Raw genomic sequence first — 14,232 nt, 5'->3', positions numbered from 1 at the left:
CAATACCAACACACACGTAGAGGAGCTTAAGAGAAGGGGGCGACGTGAGTAGTCAGGTCAGGTCACAAATAAGGGACCCGTGTGATTTTATGAAGATTTATCTTATCCACGTTTTCATTGTGGATCTACATGAAATATATATATATATATATATATATATATATATATATATATATATATATATATATATATATATATATATCATGTAGATCCATAATGAAAACGTGGACAGGATAAATTTTGATAAAATCACACAGAAAAAAGGGAAACATTTTCCCCGTGTGATTTTATCAAGATTTATCTTATCCACGTTTTTCATTGTGGATTTACATGAAATATATATATATATATATATATATATATATATATATATATATATATATATATATATATATATATATATATATATATATATTGCGGGATGGGAAGTATACAGTGCTGTATAATATTGTATTTACTGAATTTTTAGGCTTGGCAACGTGTTGACCGTCGTCAGAACTGTGGCTTCAGACTTCAGAGATTCAGATTCGGTGACCGCGCGTTACAATGAATTTATTATTACTAGTATTCGACAGTAGTTTCGCTAATCTTTCTTTTATCGCTGCGTAAAATTTAAGTCTTTAATTCATATAAGTTTCATCTTTGATGGTGAGGTAAATTGTGTAACAATAAATCAACATTTAAGAAGGAGCAACGATTAATAGTAGTGAACCCACAGCAAGGTAAACAGGTATTGATTTGTTTATATTGATGTGTTTTCGTTTTTATAGATAATTAATGAGTAAGCTCATAAAAGTTCACATTGGCTCATCATTTTTAGAGACAGTTTAGGTATACAAACTGTCACTGGATATACAGTGTAAGGATGGTGAACATATTCCGTACAAGTGCAGTATATGAACAATACTAGTACAGGCTGAGGACAGTATGTGGGTCAGTAATAGCTTACAATAGGGTTTTGTTAGAAGGAGCAACTCTACGAAAAAATTATATTGAACAAAACTTGTGTCTTACCTCTCGAATATCAGGGAAAGTTTGGAGGAATTACAACTTTCTTACTTTTGTTTTTCCTTTTCTTTTTTCGTCTTGAACATAAGCCTGTGTAATAAGCTGATCCACACTGTAGAGGCACATGCAACCCACCAGGTCCCATGGGTTATAAGGGCAATAAAGTGACTGTTGGGTGTGCTAATGACGAGGCAAAGATGAATATGATAGTATTACTTTTTACTTTTAAACTCTTCGCCATTGATTGACTCGTTAATCTTTTAATTGAGACTGGTGAATGTGGTGCATCATTATAGAATATGTATATTGAATAAAAAGCTACTCTTGCTGCAGCTGCATCAACTACGCAATGTTCAATTCTGATTTTGAATTGTTTGTTACTATTAATGAAAGTACAGGTACTGTAATATAGTTACATAAGTTGTTGCACATGTTTATAGCTGGACTAATAATGCTGTTACTTTTGAAATCTTGATATAATTTAACTGGTTCACTATCGCATTTGGCAAATATGATTTTTTCTTCCATATCAAAGATAATTGTCACTCTTGTTTTGAACAATTTGTAGATGGGCTTTAGACTTTGTGTTAAAGCAGAATACCACATTGAACAGGAATTATCTTTAGTGATTATAATGACGTGTGAGAACAAAACATAGGGCCCGATCAGTGGCGAAGAGGATAAAAGTAAAAGTAAATTGGTTGGCTGCTGACCAATTCCCATGTGAATTATCATCCGTTTTTGTAATTTAACTTAGAAAGTGGAATGGCAATTTTTTTCGAAAAATTACCACTAAATGGGAATCATCCAAGTGGGATGACATCAACTGGCCTTCCTATGAAGTTGAGTGCTTTGCTGTCCCCCTTTTGTTCCTTAGGAGATCATTGTTTATGGTCCAGTGTTAATACAGGAGGAAACTGAGTACAGTACCTATAGAAAACCTCTAATGTTTGGTAGGGTAACATGGAATACCCTAACTGGGTCCGACTATGTACCCAAATGTACCCAAATATAGCCGGAATGAAGTCAAATAATGGTCCTACATGAATAAATCGGACTGCTAATCACTTCTCGACTAGTATTTGGTGTCAGAAAGTCACAAAAAATTGGAAAACTTACTTTAATCTGAGTTAATAGATCGCGTGCATGTACCGACGGAGCGAGGAATTACCCAAATGTACCCAAATGTAGCCGCAATGAAGTCAAATGATGGTCGTACAAGCGTAATTCGGGCTGTGAATCACTTCTCGATTATTATTTGGTGTCATAAAGTAAAAAAAAAATTGGTAAACTTAATTTAATCTGAGTTGTGTTAGGTTAGGTTAGATTAGGTTAGGTTAGGTACATGCACTTGATCTATTAACTCAGATTATATTAAGTTTACCAATTTTTTGTGACTCTGACACCAAATACTAGTCGAGAAGTGATTGGCAGTCCGATTTATTCATCTAGGATCATTATTTGACTTCATTACGACTACATTTGGGTAATTCCTCGCTCCGTCGGTACATGCACGCGATCTATTAACTCAGATTAAAGTAAGTTTTCCAATTTTTTGTGACTGTGACACCATATACTAGTCGAGAAGTGATTGGTAGTCCGATTTATTCATCTAGGACCATTATTTGACTTCATTCCGGCTATATTTGGCTACATTTGGGTAATTAGTCTGACCCGCCTGTTTGATATCACTACAGAATTACTGCACCTAAATGTGGAACTCAAAGAACTCTAATCCTCAAGGTGCTTGAATAAGTCCTCAGAACTTATGTGATAGGCATGGTTTTAATAGACCTAAGTGAAAAGTGCATTCTTATTGTTATCTAAATAATGTAGATTGCTGACACACTTTGAACATTGAGTCATTATGAGCCAGGAAAGATTGCTACAGTACTTCTGTCACATGATTGCCTTTACTTGTATGATGTGTAATTGTGGGTTTGATGAATGGAATGCTTACCTTTATTGGCTGGTTTTTCATGTGAGAGTGCGTGCCTATACAGTACTGTACAGGTGCGTATTGGCTAACTTCACTGAGGGTGTTTGTGCTTTCCAATCCTGAAACTTTTATAGCACTCTCCCCCCTGTTGTTTAGCTGACTTTAGCCATGTGAGGAATGGCTTTAGAGCAAAAGACAGAAATGGAGGATTGATCTTGAAATTTCTCTCTTCACCTTTGGGATAGTGACTACCCATAGACAGTTGTAACTGAGAGTGGCAGTACCTGTACTGTGTTCAGCTTAGCCCAGATTCATAGTTGGCAAGGCAGATGTTCCTGTGCTTTAAGTGCTGGTTGGGTAGCTACAGCTCCAGTGAGTCTCTTAGCCTTTGGGTTTCTGCAATAATGAGCCTCCTTCATTTGAGGCATGCGGTGCAATGGGAAAAGAGAGGTTAAATGGTGTATATTATTGGGTTAATAGTATAAATGTGGAATAATAATGCACAGGACAGATCCCAAGTGATAAAAGGCCCTTATGACCCATAAATCTCTACAGTATTATGAGAGCCACATGATATTACAGTACTGTACAGTACAGGGAGTCCCTGGTGTAAGGGGGAAACAGAACGTTTTTATATTTCTTTTTTATTTCTTTATGTTTAATATTTATGTGTAAGAGAAGATTTCTTTCTTTTATATTTATACAGTGGTCCTTTGATTAACGAACACAATTGATTCCACAGAGTCGTTCGTTAACCAAAAATTTCGTTAACCGAATCTATTATTTCAATGGGATATTGGGTAATTGGTTCCAACTCACAGAAAAAGTACATACAAAGTACAGTACTCCCTCTTTATCGACGGATTTTTTATCGACGGTTTCGATTATCGACGGATTATTTAGACGGATTTTTATTTTGGCTTTATTTGAACTCTGCGGGCCTTGTTTGTACTTTCGCCGCTAGGCGGCACTAGTGGCGTGACTAGCGTCTACCCGCGGCCCGCCTTCCCTGAACACAGACATCAGCCAAGCCGCGTGGGCAACAGTCTTTGATTTTCAACTTTTGCTGGTGGTTCATCACATCAACTTATATCACCATGCCTCCCAAACGACCTGCTGCTCCCTCTGGATCTACACCTAAGAGGGCAAGACGAGTGCTGACGCTGAATGAGAAGAATGAAGTGCTGAAACAACTCGACAGCGGTATGAGCTATGCAGCTGTTGGCCGCCACTTTGGGCTCAACGAATCCAGTGTGCGTGGAATTAAACGACGTGCAAAGGATCTGAAGCACGCTTTAGCTTCAAGTGCACCAGTGACATCAAAAGTGACAAGCCATGTGCGTGATGATGCCCTCATTAAAATGGAAAAAGCACTGAACATTTGGATAGAGGACCTAAACCGCCGCCGCATACCACTTGACTCGAAATTTATTAGGCAGAAAGCTAAGGAACTTTATGATAAGTTTTCTAAAGGTGATGATCATGGTGTTGGTGATGGTGATGATCAGGGTGATGGTGATAATCAGGGTGATGGTGATAATTTGAAAAAATTTGCAGCTAGCAAAGGATGGTTCGAGAAATTCAGACATCGTTATGGGCTGCATAATATAAAAGTGACTGGCGAAGCAGCATCAGCAGACACTGTGGCAGGGGAAGCATACCCTGCAGAGTTTGCTAACCACATAGCACAAAAGGGTTATAGGCCGGAACAAGTTTTTAATGCTGATGAGACAGGCCTATGGTGGAAGAAGATGCCACGCCGAACCTACATCTCTAAAGAGGAAAAAAGTGGCCCTGGATTTAAAGTTGCGAAGGACCGAGTGACAGTGATGCTATGTGGGAATGCGGCAGGGCATATGATTAAGCCCATGTTGTTATACACTGCCGCACGACCTCGGGCTCTCAAAAATAAAAACATGAACTTGCTACCAGTTTTCTACAGGAACAACAAGAAAGCGTGGATGACATCTGATTTGTGCGTGGATTGGCTGAAAAACTGCTTTGCTAGAGAGGTGAAAGATTATCTGGATGAACTTGGCATGGAGTTCAAAGTGGTATTATATCTAGATAATTGCCCTGGCCACTCTGAAGAACTCAAGACTGCCCACCCCAACATTGAGGTGGTTTTCCTGCCAAAAAACACCACCTCCATCATCCAGCCAATGGACCAGGGAGTCATTGTCATGTTTAAGGCTAAATATGCAGAGAAGACTTTCAGCATGATTCGTGAGTGCCTTGATAAGGATGCTGATGTGACACCCAGAGAAATGTGGAAGAAATTTGATATTGCACAGTGCATAAACTTCATCGCTGAAAGCCACAATGAACTGTCGCAGAACTGTGTCCGATCATGTTGGAAAAAATTGTGGCCTGAAATTGTCCCAACATTCACAGGGTTCCCAACAGCCGAGCCTCAGTTACGCAACATAATAACTATGGCAAATGAAGTTGGAGGTGAAGGGTTCTCTGACTTAACAGCGGCAGAGGTGCAAGAAGAGTTATTGGGAAATGTTGGGGATCCATTTACAAGTGATGAACTAGAACAATTAGTGGAGCTGCAGGATGAAACAGAAGATGAAGTGAGTGATGATGAAAATAAGAACTTAACTTTAGATAATCTTGGTGAAGTAATAAGAATGAGTAAGGCCCTCTCTGCTCGTCTCTATGACATTGATCCCTCCCTTGATAGGTCCCTTAAAGCAAAGAGAGCTATTGAAAATGTTATGTTGCCATATATAGAACTGCAGAGGGAAATGAGAAGCAAGAAAGCACAGACCACCATCACCAACTTCTTCAGTCGCCGAGTGCCTGCCATCGCCGAACCTGCCGGCATCCTGCAACAGGAGGCAGAAGCTGCCGACACCTCACAACAACAAGACGTAGAAGCTGCCGGCACCTCACAACAACAAGACGCAGTACCTGCCCACACCCCTCAAGAAGATGCAGACCTTGACTCATCATACTCATCTGACTGGTCAGGCTTTTAATAAGCCTCAATCATCACACTTGTATATACTGTACACTGTATTGTTTACTGTAAGGACCGATGTTCACTTCAATAAATGAAATCGTAAGTTTGCTAGTATTTTTGTCCACTTATTATATTATTATTTATACACTATTATTTAAGGTTATGTGTAAAGGAAACGCATTAATGCTTAAAGGTACATTTATTCAACATATGCTAATAATAGTTAGAAAAATTACGTAACCATCACGGTATCGACGGTTTCTTTATCGACGGCCGTTTACAGAACGTAACCCCCGTCGATAAAGAGGGAGTACTGTACTGTAATATATTAAACACACTGTAATTATTTTCTTAAATTTATAAAATTGTTTTGCGACAAAGGAATGTTTTCCAGTAGTGTTTCATTAGGATTTGAGTGAAAAATATTACGTACTTACTACATACATTTATTACACAAACATATATATATATATATATATATATATATATATATATATATATATATATATATATATATATATATATATATATATATATATATATATATATATATATATATATATATATATATATATCAGATTGATGTACAATTTTTTTTTATGGTATAACATAAAAACAAAGTGATACAGGCCCTTAACATAAGCGGGGGTTAACAGAGACACCCGTGAATGTTAAAAATCCGTGTACTTTTGCTGCCCCCCTAAAAAAACCCTGGCCCCCCCATGTCCTTATTTACCGTGTACCTGTGTGTAGTTCAAGTTTTTAAGACCAAATTATTTGGCAAAAAATTGGGGGTCGACCTCTAAACGGGTAATAGTTTCGTTAGGTTGAAAAATATTTACCAGTAACTACCAGTAAACAATGGAAACGACGCACCAACGCACCACCAGCTGTGAGTGTCGGTACAGTTGCCAGGGCAGATCTCTTGCGTCATCATAGCAAGCCCAAAGTAGCCAAATGCATGGTATGGTATGCACAGGACGATGTAAAACAAAGTATTCATTTTTAAAGTTTATTTATAGATACTGTACATAAATTTTTGTTCATTACATTTGAAACATCAATCTTTGTTAATTAAATTTGATACAAAAGAAAACTACGATACCGTATTTTCATTAAAATATTACATCACAAGTATATTTTACCTTAACTGTGACTGAATGAATATATTCTCAGAAATAGATATGGAAATGTAATATTTTGGCTGAAATGACGTACATATTACAGTGGAAAGTGGGATAAAATCATGACGAAAACAATGACTTTCGCTTTCTTTCGTTGTTCAAAAGATTTTACCGTAATCGCTTTTCGAATGGTTTTCAGTTAAAAAACTGTTGTACTCTTACTGTATTACAATAATATTATATCCTATCATTAGCCTCATAATCCACAACTGAAAACCATACGAAAAGCGATTACGGTAACATCTTTTGAACAAAAGAAAGCGAAAGTCATTGCTTTCGTCACAATTTTATCCCACTTTCCACTGTAATACGTACGTCATTTCAGCAAAAATATTACATTTCCATATTCTCAGAAATAAATAGTAGTTTTGTTGAAATGTGATGTATTTCAATGTAAAATATGATAAAATACATGACGAAAACAAAAGACTTTACCTAACCTTCCGATGTTCAAGAGATGTTACTCGTTTTTTTAATAGTTTTTGGTTAAAATACTGTTATATTACAATGATATTCTATTCATACTGTGCTTGATATACTACATTCACGGAAATGTAATATTTTTGCTGAAATGACGTACGTATTACAGTGGAAAGTGGGATAAAATCGTGACGAAAACAATGACTTTTGCTTTCTTTCGTAAACAATGACTTTGCTTTTTCGCTCAAAGATGTAACTGTAATCGCTTATTCAATGTTTTTTAAAGAAAAACTGTTGCATCAAGTAAGTGAAATTTTAGGATAGGATTGTTATTAGGTATTGATAACAGTTTTTAACCGAAAACCATTTGGCAAGCGTATTACGGAAACATCTTTTGAATGTAAAAGAAAGCGTAAAGCTGTTGCTTTCGCCACATTCCACTGTAATATGTATGCTGGCTCTCAGTAAAAATATTACATTTCCATATTCTCGAAATAAATAGTAGTTTTGCTGAAACGATGTATTTCAAATGTAAATTAGGATAAATCATACGAAAAACAAAAGACTTTACTCTAACCTTCTGATGTGCAAGATATGTTACTTCGTTTTTTTAATAGTTTCGTTAAAATACCGTTATATTAGTGATATTCATTCACACTTCGTGATTTATATACAGTTAACCCTCACTCTGACGCGGGTCCCGTGATTCGCTTTCCACATTTACGCGGTGCTCTACAGAACCCTCACGGCTCACATTACGCTGCACGCGGAACCTCTAATACGGAGAGTGTCCGGGCGCGACGCTATTTTAGATTCCGCCACCCGCCCGCCTTGCCTGCCTGCCTGCCTTCCTCCGCTTTGGGCAAGCGGCGCGAAGGTTATGAGGTTCATATACATTGACGCTAAGGACGATCAGACCTGTGATTGGCCATGCATCCTACCTCTGCTGCTTAGCCGTAATTGGCTTAAAGTATTATGACGGTCCACCCGGGGAGTGGAGGAGGAGGAAAGACGACGCTGGACCTAGCCAGCAGTTTCATCCTCAAGGCCACTTCGTAAACGCGCATCCATTGTTCCGTGAAATGGCTTCCTACCGACTACCACCCCCAGAGAGAAATCCTTTCTCACTTCCGAACCCAGCGGCCTAAACCAAAGAAGTCACGACGCTCCTTGTTACGAGGGTGAAGTATAGCATCATCCAAGAGTTGAGAAAGGAACAAGGCAGGTTGATTTGGCGCTACCAGTATTACGGAACGAATCCACGACCGACTAGAAGAAGGCGATTCAGCCAAGATAGCGATACAGCGAAGATCACAAAGTCTTCAGGTGTTTTATGATCAAGTATTTTCACAACCAGGTGCTTCTCAACACAGAAAAATTATCTGTGAGGTACTTCCCCAGCGCCAGGGCGCGACGGAATATGGGCGGCCGACACGAGTTCTGCTAAGGACTACGCACGTGAACTGTACATGGCAGTGGCACGCAAGATGGGAACTTCAGAGCCCAAACCCTTTAATGCTTCCTCTGTGGTTACAGAGGTTTAAGATCCGATCAAGATCAACAATATAAACATTGGTGGTGAAGTAGTTTAGTGCTGATTGCGAAGGCGGCTCGGGAATTTCTCTCCCGCTTTTACGCGAGATTATGGAGGAAGGATAGGCAAGAAAGACGCATTTGTGTGTTTAATACGGACGAATCCGTCTTTTTCTGAAAAGCTACCTTCAAGTCCTTTCATAGAAGAATACCAGCAGGATTCGGGCCGGAATGCAGTATGAATGATTACCGCCCTGTTTACTACATCAATGCCTCCGCACTCTGTAAGCTCAAGTTATCGTGATCCACATAGCCTACAAGCCGACGCTTAAGGTGAGCATGGACATGACCAAGCCAATGTCCATCATTGACCGTGACGAAGGCATGGATGTTCTCACACCGTTCCTCTCCTGGTTTGATGACTGTTTTGTCTCCCCGGCGAAGAAATTCAGGAGCGGCAAGAATGTCCCATTTAATATTTTGTTGCTGCTGGACAACGACCAGACACTTCCGCCTACTGCTAGATCGCTACCTCAACGTAGAAAAGTGGTCTTCTCCTGGCCATTTCACGCCTTTAATCTGTGCCTATGGACCAGGAGTTGATTTGCAATGAAAAGCTGCATTCTCAATAAAAAAATTTGTTCCTGGAACGCATACTACACCAACACTAGGGAAGAGCTATGAACTCCGAGTGACACACCACCACCATAGCAAGAGCCAAGAAGATGAGGATCAACAGTTAGAAATAGCAAAAATATTCTTTTCAAATAACGGAGAGTATTTAACATCAAGAAAGCTGTGGACATCTTTGCGGAGTCATGGGATCAGCTGTCTATTGCTACACCACACGCATGGAGACACATGTGTTGCATGGAATACCAGGTGAGAGGAGGAGCCAATCTGTGACTCAGAGGTTCAATGTTGCAGGATCTTGCCAGAGAAGCCAAGAGATCGTTACAGTTCCAGGCTCCCAGACCACCAACGCATTTACATCCTGGAGGTGACTGAGATCCTGAAGTGACTGCCGGTTTAGATAAGCAAAGAAGAAATACGTCAGTGAAGAGGGAGGAAGAAGGTGCGCCATTCTCCGAAGAACACAATTTAAGCCACGTGATATTAAGGGTGCCAAGGAGTGCAGAGAGATGAAGTCCTTCTTTCCCCATGCATAATGACGATGACTGCTATGAAGTTCTATACCCGGTTGGTGCAGGCTATGGAGCCGACATCAAGGTGTATCACGACATGATTAACGCCAGCCAGCAAAGAGCAAGAGTTTTCGCCCGCAACCCACTACAGCCAGCCTGCCAGTGATAGTGGCAGGAAGATGACTTTTGAGGGATTTGTCAGGAAGCCCTGGATACAACTGTAAGGACAGATGGTGATTCAACGTAGTAATGGTGATTCACCTGAGGGCCAGTAATCTGCCCTCTGCCTCGAACCAGCCCCATCCCTCGTGATGCCACCTCATCTTTCTACTACTGTAAGTAAGCAGCACCTAATTTTTAGTTTTCTAACCTAACTTTTATTTTCCGGCAAGTAACTTTTTTACTTTCCTAACCCAACCCTTCTATATTACTGTTTGCTACCATCATAAAGTTAAGATAAAATTTTACTACAACATAGTTGTGGTGTCGCCAAAAAGGGAGTTTGGGGATCGGCCCGACTCCATTTCAATTAATCCTATATGTTGGTGTGTTATTCGCTTGATGAAGGTTTCTCCCTCACTTTACGCGGGGACTCATGGGCAAATCACAGTATAGAAGCAGGGTTAACTGTAATACATTCACGGAAATGTAATATTTTTGCAACTACAATGCTGATGTCAACACAAGTGTGGTTACAGCAAGACTGACTGAGTGAGGGAGAGCTATGAGTGTGTGTGTGTGTGTGTGTGTGAGGTTGCAGGAGCGGGCGGTGTCCCGTGTTCGGAGCCGTGCGCGATTTGAATGTACTTCAATTACTTCAATGTACAGAATATTCCTTCGGCGGGGCAATCCGCTTATTTGCAAATCCATGTATGCTAAACCCGCATATGTTAAGGGCCGACTGCATTTTATATTTATTCTCACGTTTTCCCCTTCCTCCTAAATCACAAACTGGATCTGTTTCTAGAATTGATATCATTACTTCTATCAACGCGGATCTGTGCAGCATCTCTGAATGGGGATGTACAAACTTGGTTAAGTTCAATACTAATAAAACTCAATATTTACCAATTACACTTTGTAAATTAGACGATCTCCCACCAATTACATTTCAGGACGTTATCATCCTCCCAAATTCTGAAATAAATATGTTAGGCCTCACCATTTCCTCCAATATGTCCTGGAAATCACACATCCTTAGTATAACTAAAGCTGCCTCCCGAAAGTTGGGTATGCTGTACAGATGCCGCAGCTTCTTCACTCCTGAGCAGTTGCTCCAGGTATATAAGGGATTCATTCGTCCTAACTTAGAGTACTGCTCTCATATCTGGGGTGGCTCTTCTTCTGTCCAACTATTAGATAGGGTAGAATCAAAGGCATTTCGTCTTATTAACTCTCCTCCTTTAGTCGACAATCTCTCTTCCCTTTCTCTTCGCTGCAATGTTGCTTCACTCTCTCTCTTTTACAGGTACTTTAACAGGCAATGTTTGGTGGATTTGGCTTCCTGTGTACCCGCCGGCAAGGCCGTGGGTTCGTAACACACGTCTTGCCCGCGGTGCCCACCGTTTCTCTGTGGATGTCGGTCACACGAGAATAATCCGTTATAGCACAGTGGGGTATGCTATAACGAACGGATCCTACTACGAATATTCCTATAAAGAATCGGTTTTACCTATAAAATTGAGAATGCTATAACGAACGAAACTCCTACAACGAACATTATTTATTTATTTATTTATTTATTTATTTATTTTTTACTAATTTATTGTTTTTTATTACAATTATTAATTTTACTCATTATTTCAGGGGTTTAGATGCATATTTATGCACTTTTTTACAATTTTATATTATATTTTTCAGTGTTAAGTGGTTGTATTTGGGGGCCTGGAACGGATTAATCCTATAACGAACGAATGCTATAACGAACAAGGTTCTAGAACCAATTAGATTCGTTATAGCATACCCCACTGTACCTCCTTCTTTCCTCACACAGCAAAACTGTGGAATGCTCTGCCTTCCTCTGTGTTTCTCCTAAGGCTTTCGTTAATCAAAGTTTTGTTCGTTAATCGAACTGAAAATTCTTATGGGAGCTGATTCGTTAACCAAAATTTTTTTAATCGAACCGTTCGTTAACCGAGGGACCATTGTACAGTGACCCCTCGTTTAACGAACGCCTCGGTTAACGAAATTTCGGTTAACGAACTGCCTTCCATAAGGATCTTCAATTCAGTTAACGAACAAAAATTCGGTTAACGAATTTCTTACGAACCGACCTCAACATGTTTTCGCTTGCACTGGCCGGGCAACCAGCTTTAGTATCAGTCCGCCAATACATTAATCGGTTCTAGGGCTTAAATTCCTAACTACAGTATTTTAGTAAATATCAAGAAGTTTATACTATTCAATAATTTTAAAAATTTAATATTCAATTTTTTAGTCATTTTAACAATTATTGAACATAATTGAAGGTAAAGTGACTAGTTTAAAGCGCAGCATCCAGCCTCTTAACACAGCAAACAGGCGTTAGTCTCTCTGTTTTCACTGGAGGTAACATCTTGCTTGAGACTCTTTCAACTAAACGCTTTTTTCTGTGTTTCCAAGCAAATTATTGGTCATTTTGAAATATATTTTACATATTGACAATATATAATGCAGTGCAGTGTTGATTTAAAGAAAAATAATCTTGAAATACACCAAGAGAACTAAAATTTTATGGGTGAAATGGTGCCATGGGGTGACTTCTCTTCCACCCCAATGCCTTCTCTTCTTCCTTCTCCTCCACCCCCATTGTAATTCCCATCATCATCATCATCATCATCCAGGAGCCTTCTACATACACACCTCAAAGTAAGTGAACTTTTCTACCATTTTTGTTGAATTTAGGAAATTTTCGGTGAGCTGGAACCAATTACCCAAAAACCCATTGAAACAATGGTTTCGGTTAACGAACTTTTCGGTTAACGAACGACCTTCTGGAACGGATTGAGTTCGTTAACCGAGGGTCACTGTACAGTGACCCCTCGTTTAACGAACACCTCGGTTAACGTAATTTCGATTAACGAACTGCCTTCCATAAGGATCTTCAATTCGGTTAACGAAAAAAAATTCGCTTAACGAACTTCTTACGAACCGACCTCAACATGTTTTCGCTTGCACTGACCGGGCAACCAGCTTTAGTATCAGTCCGCCAATACATTAATCGGTTCTAGGGCTTAAATTCCTTACTATTTTTGTAAATATCAAGAAGTTTATACTATTCAATAATTTTAAAAGTTTAATATTCAATTTTTTAGTCATTTTAACAATTATTGAACAAAATTGAAGGTAAAGTGACTAGTTTAATGCGCGGCATCCAGCCTCTTAACACAGCAAACAGGCGTCAGTCTCTCTCTGTTTTCACTGGAGGTAACATCTTGCTTGAGACTCTCTTCAACTAAACGCTTTTTTTCTGTGTTTCCAAGCAAATTATTGGTCATTTTGAAATATATTTTATATATTGACAATATATAATGCAGTGCAGCGTTGATTTAAAGAAAATAATCTTGAATTAAACCAGAGAGCTAAAATTTTATGGGTGAAATGGCACCATGGGGTGACTTCTCTTCCACCCCAATGCCTTCTCTTCTTCCTTCTCCTCCACCCCCATTCTAAATCCCATCATCATCATCCAGGAGCCTTCTACATACACACCTCAAAGTAAGTGAACTTTTCTACCATTTTTGTTGAATTTAGGAAATTTTCGGTGAGCTGGAACCAATTACCCAAAAACCCATTGAAACAATGGTTTCGGTTAACGAATTTTTCGGTTAACGAACGACCTTCTGGAACGGATTGAGTTCGTTAACCGAGGGGTCACTGTATATCGTTTTATATTTTATATTTCTCTTTTCTTTTATTGTATATTACAACTTCTATATCACTTTCTTTACTTTCTTTGTTTATGTTTTCTAAGTTAATATATTTTCCTAAGTCTTCATTTCTATGTTTCTAACTTTATTTATATATTTTACTTTTCTTACTTAGTGTTATTTC

General features: G+C 39.0%; 1 protein-coding gene across 6 annotated transcripts in view; it reads left to right on the top strand.

The window, feature by feature from the left end:
- The first annotated feature begins 491 nt into the window (after positions 1–491).
- LOC121878946 (PDZ domain-containing protein 11-like) overlaps positions 492–14,232 on the top strand; it is a 31,090-nt gene continuing 17,349 nt past the window's right edge. For 2 of the 6 annotated variants that reach the window (XM_042385394.1, XM_042385392.1), the window contains exon 1: positions 773–859. The gene's annotated coding sequence lies outside the window, so the exon portion shown is untranslated. Of the gene's footprint in view, positions 731–772; positions 860–911; positions 934–14,232 lie in introns of those variants that run through there. The other 4 variants (XM_042385393.1, XM_042385389.1, XM_042385390.1 and 1 more) reach the window with 4 other exon arrangements.

Source organism: Homarus americanus, unplaced genomic scaffold, assembly GCF_018991925.1.
Source record: "Homarus americanus isolate GMGI-L3 unplaced genomic scaffold, GMGI_Hamer_2.0 scaffold4060, whole genome shotgun sequence".
Taxonomy (NCBI): domain Eukaryota; kingdom Metazoa; phylum Arthropoda; class Malacostraca; order Decapoda; family Nephropidae; genus Homarus; species Homarus americanus.
This window is presented reverse-complemented; position numbering and strand designations above follow the sequence as displayed.